The sequence below is a fragment of the Mesocricetus auratus genome, unplaced genomic scaffold (assembly GCF_017639785.1).
Source record: "Mesocricetus auratus isolate SY011 unplaced genomic scaffold, BCM_Maur_2.0 contig_11349_pilon_obj, whole genome shotgun sequence".
In the NCBI taxonomy this organism is placed as follows: Eukaryota; Metazoa; Chordata; class Mammalia; order Rodentia; family Cricetidae; genus Mesocricetus; species Mesocricetus auratus.
In genome coordinates, this window is record NW_024434127.1 from 1 (window position 1) to 9,219 (window position 9,219).

General features: G+C 52.8%; 1 long non-coding RNA gene across 1 annotated transcript; it reads right to left on the reverse strand.

The window, feature by feature from the left end:
- Position 1: 1 nt before the first annotated feature.
- On the reverse strand, positions 2–9,212 carry LOC121138558. Its single transcript, XR_005875497.1, has 9 exons — positions 9,089–9,212; positions 7,661–7,819; positions 6,784–6,938; positions 5,356–5,514; positions 4,479–4,633; positions 3,051–3,209; positions 2,174–2,328; positions 746–904; positions 2–23 (listed from the first exon to the last, which is right to left on the reverse strand). It is a non-coding gene; the product is annotated as an uncharacterized LOC121138558 (long non-coding RNA).
- Between the last annotated feature and the right edge of the window lie 7 nt (positions 9,213–9,219).

Sequence of the window (9,219 nt, forward strand, 5' to 3'; positions counted from 1 at the left end):
CTGGCCAAACACCGATCAGCCTCCTAGGAGAAAGATGCAGGATTGTCATCAAAAAAGTGTATTCTGGCAAGTGTTTTTCTGAGTCAGAACAGTAATCTACCTGTGTGATGATTCTATTTGTGCGTTCCTTACAATTATGAGGCCTTATATATTTTGAGAGGTATCGTGGGCCAGCAAGATGACTTGGTGGATGGAGGCTTCTGCTGCCAAGCCTGAACACCAGGGCTGAAGTCCAGCACTCAAACTGGGAGCCCTAGCCATGTGCCCCAGGCCATGCCAGTGAGGGTGGGCAGGCTCACAAACACACACACACACACACACACACACACACACAGGTGTGAGCTTGTGACCCAAACACATGTTCTCTTGAACCTCATGGTTGAGAAAGCATGAAGCCGTGTCCTGGGAACTCTCCCTACACTGTTTTGGGTGTACAGGGGACCCTGCACTTCCCATCTTTCCCAGGGTGATCAGCAGTTACTTAAGGAGCCCCATCACCTGCCGCCCAGTCCCCCATCCCCCAGAGAATGACATGCTCACACCACTCCATGATACTTTTCTTTCTTTTGTCACCTGATCTAAACAGGGGATCCCACTTTTCATGCCCTCTGTAGCTGGGATTTAGGAAAAGATTTGCACCGCCCATGCAACACTGCTTCAGGTCCAACCCGGGGCTTCAAGGTCTTTAACTTCCCACATTCCTACAAGGCTACAGGACAGAAGAGGAGCCGAGTGTCCAACTCACCTCACGAAATAGGGGGAGCAACGTGGGGGCCTTGGAGATTGCTCCAACAGGGGAGCTCCAACGGTGTGGGGAGGGGTGAAGTGGACTTGACCCAGAGGGTCAGTGGTCCTGAGACCTGATGCCCTAGGTCCCTACTGGCTGGGCACACCAGTGAGCCTCCTAGGAGCAAAGATGAGGGACTGTCATTAAGAATGGATACTGGGGGTGCTTGAGTGGTTCCCCGGATACAGTTTTTTGCTCCCAGTCCCCGATCCTCAGAACCCACATGTTCTCATGACTGGTACACGTTCTCCTCAGACCCGCCCACACGTGTGATGGCCTACAATTGCTGGGTGTACAATTCACACAACCCATGTCATACAAATATGTTTAATAACAGCGTTTGTATGGTCAGTAGGGAATGAATTTGGTTGGCCAAGTGCTAGCATAGCATACAGGAAGCCATGGGTGCCCCCTCCCCTCAGCACCAAAAGCCACCTGGTAGCTCAGGCCTGTGATCCTGTATTCCCCAAGCTGGAGGCTGCTGGCATTCCAGTTCACAGACCTCCTTAGTGACACAGTGAGAGAGTGGCCATCCCAAGTCTTTCTGTGGGACCATGAAGTGCCTTTAAAAGCTCTCCTTCACTAAGTCCCCTTACTCGGTGCCATGTCATTATCTGTACACGCCTGTGTGTCTCCTGTAGAGTGCAGGGACACACACTCGCCTGTGAGAAAGGTGCAACAGTGTCTCTTGCAACTATTTGCAGAAAGCAGGCATTGGAGGATGTGGTACTAGCCCACCCCAGTTTTGGTCCACCCCTAGTTTTGGTCCACAGCCTTGTCATCATTTTGCCCTGCCAGCCAGCTGCCCTCTGAGCTTCCAGACTGCCTGTATTGTCTCTGCCTCCCAGGTGGCCACAGAAACCTGCAGGGTATGACCTACCCAACTCCCTCAATTTTGCCTGCATTGTGGGGCCTCAAACGCAGATCTTCATGCTGGTTGGCAAGTGTCATACCCAATAATCCATCCCCTCAGCACTCCCTCCCCTCCAATGTTGAGGGTCCAGGCCAGCCTGGGGTATCTCTGGTTTCCCAGACTAATATCTCAACAGGAAATCTGTGTGAGCCTCCTGAGTCTTGGCATCTCATGCCCCCACCTCCTAGGCCACAGTTTCTTTGGTCCCACATTCTTGTCTTCCACTCCTCTGGATCCATCCCAAGGCTTCTCTCCCGTGCCTAGCCCAGGAAGCACTCATTGTGTGTGTAGGCTGTATGAATGACTGTAGAACCACCTTCCTCCCCAGTTGTCTCTGGTCCTCTCCTGGGGCTGTAAGGTCTCTACCATCGGACTCCCAACCTCAGCATCTGCAACTGTGGTAACCTTCAGGTGCTAGGCATGCGTGTCAGGTGGGAGCGTGGCACAGATGATGATTTACATGTCCCACTCACCTCAAGGAATGGCGGTAACTTGGGAGGCTTGAAGAAGTCTCCTCTTGCAAGGGAGCTCCTACGAGTGGGGCGCCAGTAAAGGATCAGACCCAGAGGGTCAGGGGCCCTAGGACCTGATGGCCTAGGTCCTTACTGGCCAAACACCGATCAGCCTCCTAGGAGAAAGATGCAGGATTGTCATCAAAAAAGTGTATTCTGGCAAGTGTTTTTCTGAGTCAGAACAGTAATCTACCTGTGTGATGATTCTATTTGTGCGTTCCTTACAATTATGAGGCCTTATATATTTTGAGAGGTATCGTGGGCCAGCAAGATGACTTGGTGGATGGAGGCTTCTGCTGCCAAGCCTGAACACCAGGGCTGAAGTCCAGCACTCAAACTGGGAGCCCTAGCCATGTGCCCCAGGCCATGCCAGTGAGGGTGGGCAGGCTCACAAACACACACACACACACACACACACACACACACAGGTGTGAGCTTGTGACCCAAACACATGTTCTCTTGAACCTCATGGTTGAGAAAGCATGAAGCCGTGTCCTGGGAACTCTCCCTACACTGTTTTGGGTGTACAGGGGACCCTGCACTTCCCATCTTTCCCAGGGTGATCAGCAGTTACTTAAGGAGCCCCATCACCTGCCGCCCAGTCCCCCATCCCCCAGAGAATGACATGCTCACACCACTCCATGATACTTTTCTTTCTTTTGTCACCTGATCTAAACAGGGGATCCCACTTTTCATGCCCTCTGTAGCTGGGATTTAGGAAAAGATTTGCACCGCCCATGCAACACTGCTTCAGGTCCAACCCGGGGCTTCAAGGTCTTTAACTTCCCACATTCCTACAAGGCTACAGGACAGAAGAGGAGCCGAGTGTCCAACTCACCTCACGAAATAGGGGGAGCAACGTGGGGGCCTTGGAGATTGCTCCAACAGGGGAGCTCCAACGGTGTGGGGAGGGGTGAAGTGGACTTGACCCAGAGGGTCAGTGGTCCTGAGACCTGATGCCCTAGGTCCCTACTGGCTGGGCACACCAGTGAGCCTCCTAGGAGCAAAGATGAGGGACTGTCATTAAGAATGGATACTGGGGGTGCTTGAGTGGTTCCCCGGATACAGTTTTTTGCTCCCAGTCCCCGATCCTCAGAACCCACATGTTCTCATGACTGGTACACGTTCTCCTCAGACCCGCCCACACGTGTGATGGCCTACAATTGCTGGGTGTACAATTCACACAACCCATGTCATACAAATATGTTTAATAACAGCGTTTGTATGGTCAGTAGGGAATGAATTTGGTTGGCCAAGTGCTAGCATAGCATACAGGAAGCCATGGGTGCCCCCTCCCCTCAGCACCAAAAGCCACCTGGTAGCTCAGGCCTGTGATCCTGTATTCCCCAAGCTGGAGGCTGCTGGCATTCCAGTTCACAGACCTCCTTAGTGACACAGTGAGAGAGTGGCCATCCCAAGTCTTTCTGTGGGACCATGAAGTGCCTTTAAAAGCTCTCCTTCACTAAGTCCCCTTACTCGGTGCCATGTCATTATCTGTACACGCCTGTGTGTCTCCTGTAGAGTGCAGGGACACACACTCGCCTGTGAGAAAGGTGCAACAGTGTCTCTTGCAACTATTTGCAGAAAGCAGGCATTGGAGGATGTGGTACTAGCCCACCCCAGTTTTGGTCCACCCCTAGTTTTGGTCCACAGCCTTGTCATCATTTTGCCCTGCCAGCCAGCTGCCCTCTGAGCTTCCAGACTGCCTGTATTGTCTCTGCCTCCCAGGTGGCCACAGAAACCTGCAGGGTATGACCTACCCAACTCCCTCAATTTTGCCTGCATTGTGGGGCCTCAAACGCAGATCTTCATGCTGGTTGGCAAGTGTCATACCCAATAATCCATCCCCTCAGCACTCCCTCCCCTCCAATGTTGAGGGTCCAGGCCAGCCTGGGGTATCTCTGGTTTCCCAGACTAATATCTCAACAGGAAATCTGTGTGAGCCTCCTGAGTCTTGGCATCTCATGCCCCCACCTCCTAGGCCACAGTTTCTTTGGTCCCACATTCTTGTCTTCCACTCCTCTGGATCCATCCCAAGGCTTCTCTCCCGTGCCTAGCCCAGGAAGCACTCATTGTGTGTGTAGGCTGTATGAATGACTGTAGAACCACCTTCCTCCCCAGTTGTCTCTGGTCCTCTCCTGGGGCTGTAAGGTCTCTACCATCGGACTCCCAACCTCAGCATCTGCAACTGTGGTAACCTTCAGGTGCTAGGCATGCGTGTCAGGTGGGAGCGTGGCACAGATGATGATTTACATGTCCCACTCACCTCAAGGAATGGCGGTAACTTGGGAGGCTTGAAGAAGTCTCCTCTTGCAAGGGAGCTCCTACGAGTGGGGCGCCAGTAAAGGATCAGACCCAGAGGGTCAGGGGCCCTAGGACCTGATGGCCTAGGTCCTTACTGGCCAAACACCGATCAGCCTCCTAGGAGAAAGATGCAGGATTGTCATCAAAAAAGTGTATTCTGGCAAGTGTTTTTCTGAGTCAGAACAGTAATCTACCTGTGTGATGATTCTATTTGTGCGTTCCTTACAATTATGAGGCCTTATATATTTTGAGAGGTATCGTGGGCCAGCAAGATGACTTGGTGGATGGAGGCTTCTGCTGCCAAGCCTGAACACCAGGGCTGAAGTCCAGCACTCAAACTGGGAGCCCTAGCCATGTGCCCCAGGCCATGCCAGTGAGGGTGGGCAGGCTCACAAACACACACACACACACACACACACACACACACAGGTGTGAGCTTGTGACCCAAACACATGTTCTCTTGAACCTCATGGTTGAGAAAGCATGAAGCCGTGTCCTGGGAACTCTCCCTACACTGTTTTGGGTGTACAGGGGACCCTGCACTTCCCATCTTTCCCAGGGTGATCAGCAGTTACTTAAGGAGCCCCATCACCTGCCGCCCAGTCCCCCATCCCCCAGAGAATGACATGCTCACACCACTCCATGATACTTTTCTTTCTTTTGTCACCTGATCTAAACAGGGGATCCCACTTTTCATGCCCTCTGTAGCTGGGATTTAGGAAAAGATTTGCACCGCCCATGCAACACTGCTTCAGGTCCAACCCGGGGCTTCAAGGTCTTTAACTTCCCACATTCCTACAAGGCTACAGGACAGAAGAGGAGCCGAGTGTCCAACTCACCTCACGAAATAGGGGGAGCAACGTGGGGGCCTTGGAGATTGCTCCAACAGGGGAGCTCCAACGGTGTGGGGAGGGGTGAAGTGGACTTGACCCAGAGGGTCAGTGGTCCTGAGACCTGATGCCCTAGGTCCCTACTGGCTGGGCACACCAGTGAGCCTCCTAGGAGCAAAGATGAGGGACTGTCATTAAGAATGGATACTGGGGGTGCTTGAGTGGTTCCCCGGATACAGTTTTTTGCTCCCAGTCCCCGATCCTCAGAACCCACATGTTCTCATGACTGGTACACGTTCTCCTCAGACCCGCCCACACGTGTGATGGCCTACAATTGCTGGGTGTACAATTCACACAACCCATGTCATACAAATATGTTTAATAACAGCGTTTGTATGGTCAGTAGGGAATGAATTTGGTTGGCCAAGTGCTAGCATAGCATACAGGAAGCCATGGGTGCCCCCTCCCCTCAGCACCAAAAGCCACCTGGTAGCTCAGGCCTGTGATCCTGTATTCCCCAAGCTGGAGGCTGCTGGCATTCCAGTTCACAGACCTCCTTAGTGACACAGTGAGAGAGTGGCCATCCCAAGTCTTTCTGTGGGACCATGAAGTGCCTTTAAAAGCTCTCCTTCACTAAGTCCCCTTACTCGGTGCCATGTCATTATCTGTACACGCCTGTGTGTCTCCTGTAGAGTGCAGGGACACACACTCGCCTGTGAGAAAGGTGCAACAGTGTCTCTTGCAACTATTTGCAGAAAGCAGGCATTGGAGGATGTGGTACTAGCCCACCCCAGTTTTGGTCCACCCCTAGTTTTGGTCCACAGCCTTGTCATCATTTTGCCCTGCCAGCCAGCTGCCCTCTGAGCTTCCAGACTGCCTGTATTGTCTCTGCCTCCCAGGTGGCCACAGAAACCTGCAGGGTATGACCTACCCAACTCCCTCAATTTTGCCTGCATTGTGGGGCCTCAAACGCAGATCTTCATGCTGGTTGGCAAGTGTCATACCCAATAATCCATCCCCTCAGCACTCCCTCCCCTCCAATGTTGAGGGTCCAGGCCAGCCTGGGGTATCTCTGGTTTCCCAGACTAATATCTCAACAGGAAATCTGTGTGAGCCTCCTGAGTCTTGGCATCTCATGCCCCCACCTCCTAGGCCACAGTTTCTTTGGTCCCACATTCTTGTCTTCCACTCCTCTGGATCCATCCCAAGGCTTCTCTCCCGTGCCTAGCCCAGGAAGCACTCATTGTGTGTGTAGGCTGTATGAATGACTGTAGAACCACCTTCCTCCCCAGTTGTCTCTGGTCCTCTCCTGGGGCTGTAAGGTCTCTACCATCGGACTCCCAACCTCAGCATCTGCAACTGTGGTAACCTTCAGGTGCTAGGCATGCGTGTCAGGTGGGAGCGTGGCACAGATGATGATTTACATGTCCCACTCACCTCAAGGAATGGCGGTAACTTGGGAGGCTTGAAGAAGTCTCCTCTTGCAAGGGAGCTCCTACGAGTGGGGCGCCAGTAAAGGATCAGACCCAGAGGGTCAGGGGCCCTAGGACCTGATGGCCTAGGTCCTTACTGGCCAAACACCGATCAGCCTCCTAGGAGAAAGATGCAGGATTGTCATCAAAAAAGTGTATTCTGGCAAGTGTTTTTCTGAGTCAGAACAGTAATCTACCTGTGTGATGATTCTATTTGTGCGTTCCTTACAATTATGAGGCCTTATATATTTTGAGAGGTATCGTGGGCCAGCAAGATGACTTGGTGGATGGAGGCTTCTGCTGCCAAGCCTGAACACCAGGGCTGAAGTCCAGCACTCAAACTGGGAGCCCTAGCCATGTGCCCCAGGCCATGCCAGTGAGGGTGGGCAGGCTCACAAACACACACACACACACACACACACACACACACAGGTGTGAGCTTGTGACCCAAACACATGTTCTCTTGAACCTCATGGTTGAGAAAGCATGAAGCCGTGTCCTGGGAACTCTCCCTACACTGTTTTGGGTGTACAGGGGACCCTGCACTTCCCATCTTTCCCAGGGTGATCAGCAGTTACTTAAGGAGCCCCATCACCTGCCGCCCAGTCCCCCATCCCCCAGAGAATGACATGCTCACACCACTCCATGATACTTTTCTTTCTTTTGTCACCTGATCTAAACAGGGGATCCCACTTTTCATGCCCTCTGTAGCTGGGATTTAGGAAAAGATTTGCACCGCCCATGCAACACTGCTTCAGGTCCAGCCCGGGGCTTCAAGGTCTTTAACTTCCCACATTCCTACAAGGCTACAGGACAGAAGAGGAGCCGAGTGTCCAACTCACCTCACGAAATAGGGGGAGCAACGTGGGGGCCTTGGAGATTGCTCCAACAGGGGAGCTCCAACGGTGTGGGGAGGGGTGAAGTGGACTTGACCCAGAGGGTCAGTGGTCCTGAGACCTGATGCCCTAGGTCCCTACTGGCTGGGCACACCAGTGAGCCTCCTAGGAGCAAAGATGAGGGACTGTCATTAAGAATGGATACTGGGGGTGCTTGAGTGGTTCCCCGGATACAGTTTTTTGCTCCCAGTCCCCGATCCTCAGAACCCACATGTTCTCATGACTGGTACACGTTCTCCTCAGACCCGCCCACACGTGTGATGGCCTACAATTGCTGGGTGTACAATTCACACAACCCATGTCATACAAATATGTTTAATAACAGCGTTTGTATGGTCAGTAGGGAATGAATTTGGTTGGCCAAGTGCTAGCATAGCATACAGGAAGCCATGGGTGCCCCCTCCCCTCAGCACCAAAAGCCACCTGGTAGCTCAGGCCTGTGATCCTGTATTCCCCAAGCTGGAGGCTGCTGGCATTCCAGTTCACAGACCTCCTTAGTGACACAGTGAGAGAGTGGCCATCCCAAGTCTTTCTGTGGGACCATGAAGTGCCTTTAAAAGCTCTCCTTCACTAAGTCCCCTTACTCGGTGCCATGTCATTATCTGTACACGCCTGTGTGTCTCCTGTAGAGTGCAGGGACACACACTCGCCTGTGAGAAAGGTGCAACAGTGTCTCTTGCAACTATTTGCAGAAAGCAGGCATTGGAGGATGTGGTACTAGCCCACCCCAGTTTTGGTCCACCCCTAGTTTTGGTCCACAGCCTTGTCATCATTTTGCCCTGCCAGCCAGCTGCCCTCTGAGCTTCCAGACTGCCTGTATTGTCTCTGCCTCCCAGGTGGCCACAGAAACCTGCAGGGTATGACCTACCCAACTCCCTCAATTTTGCCTGCATTGTGGGGCCTCAAACGCAGATCTTCATGCTGGTTGGCAAGTGTCATACCCAATAATCCATCCCCTCAGCACTCCCTCCCCTCCAATGTTGAGGGTCCAGGCCAGCCTGGGGTATCTCTGGTTTCCCAGACTAATATCTCAACAGGAAATCTGTGTGAGCCTCCTGAGTCTTGGCATCTCATGCCCCCACCTCCTAGGCCACAGTTTCTTTGGTCCCACATTCTTGTCTTCCACTCCTCTGGATCCATCCCAAGGCTTCTCTCCCGTGCCTAGCCCAGGAAGCACTCATTGTGTGTGTAGGCTGTATGAATGACTGTAGAACCACCTTCCTCCCCAGTTGTCTCTGGTCCTCTCCTGGGGCTGTAAGGTCTCTACCATCGGACTCCCAACCTCAGCATCTGCAACTGTGGTAACCTTCAGGTGCTAGGCATGCGTGTCAGGTGGGAGCGTGGCACAGATGATGATTTACATGTCCCACTCACCTCAAGGAATGGCGGTAACTTGGGAGGCTTGAAGAAGTCTCCTCTTGCAAGGGAGCTCCTACGAGTGGGGCGCCAGTAAAGGATCAGACCCAGAGGGTCAGGGGCCCTAGGACCTGATGGCCTAGGTCCTT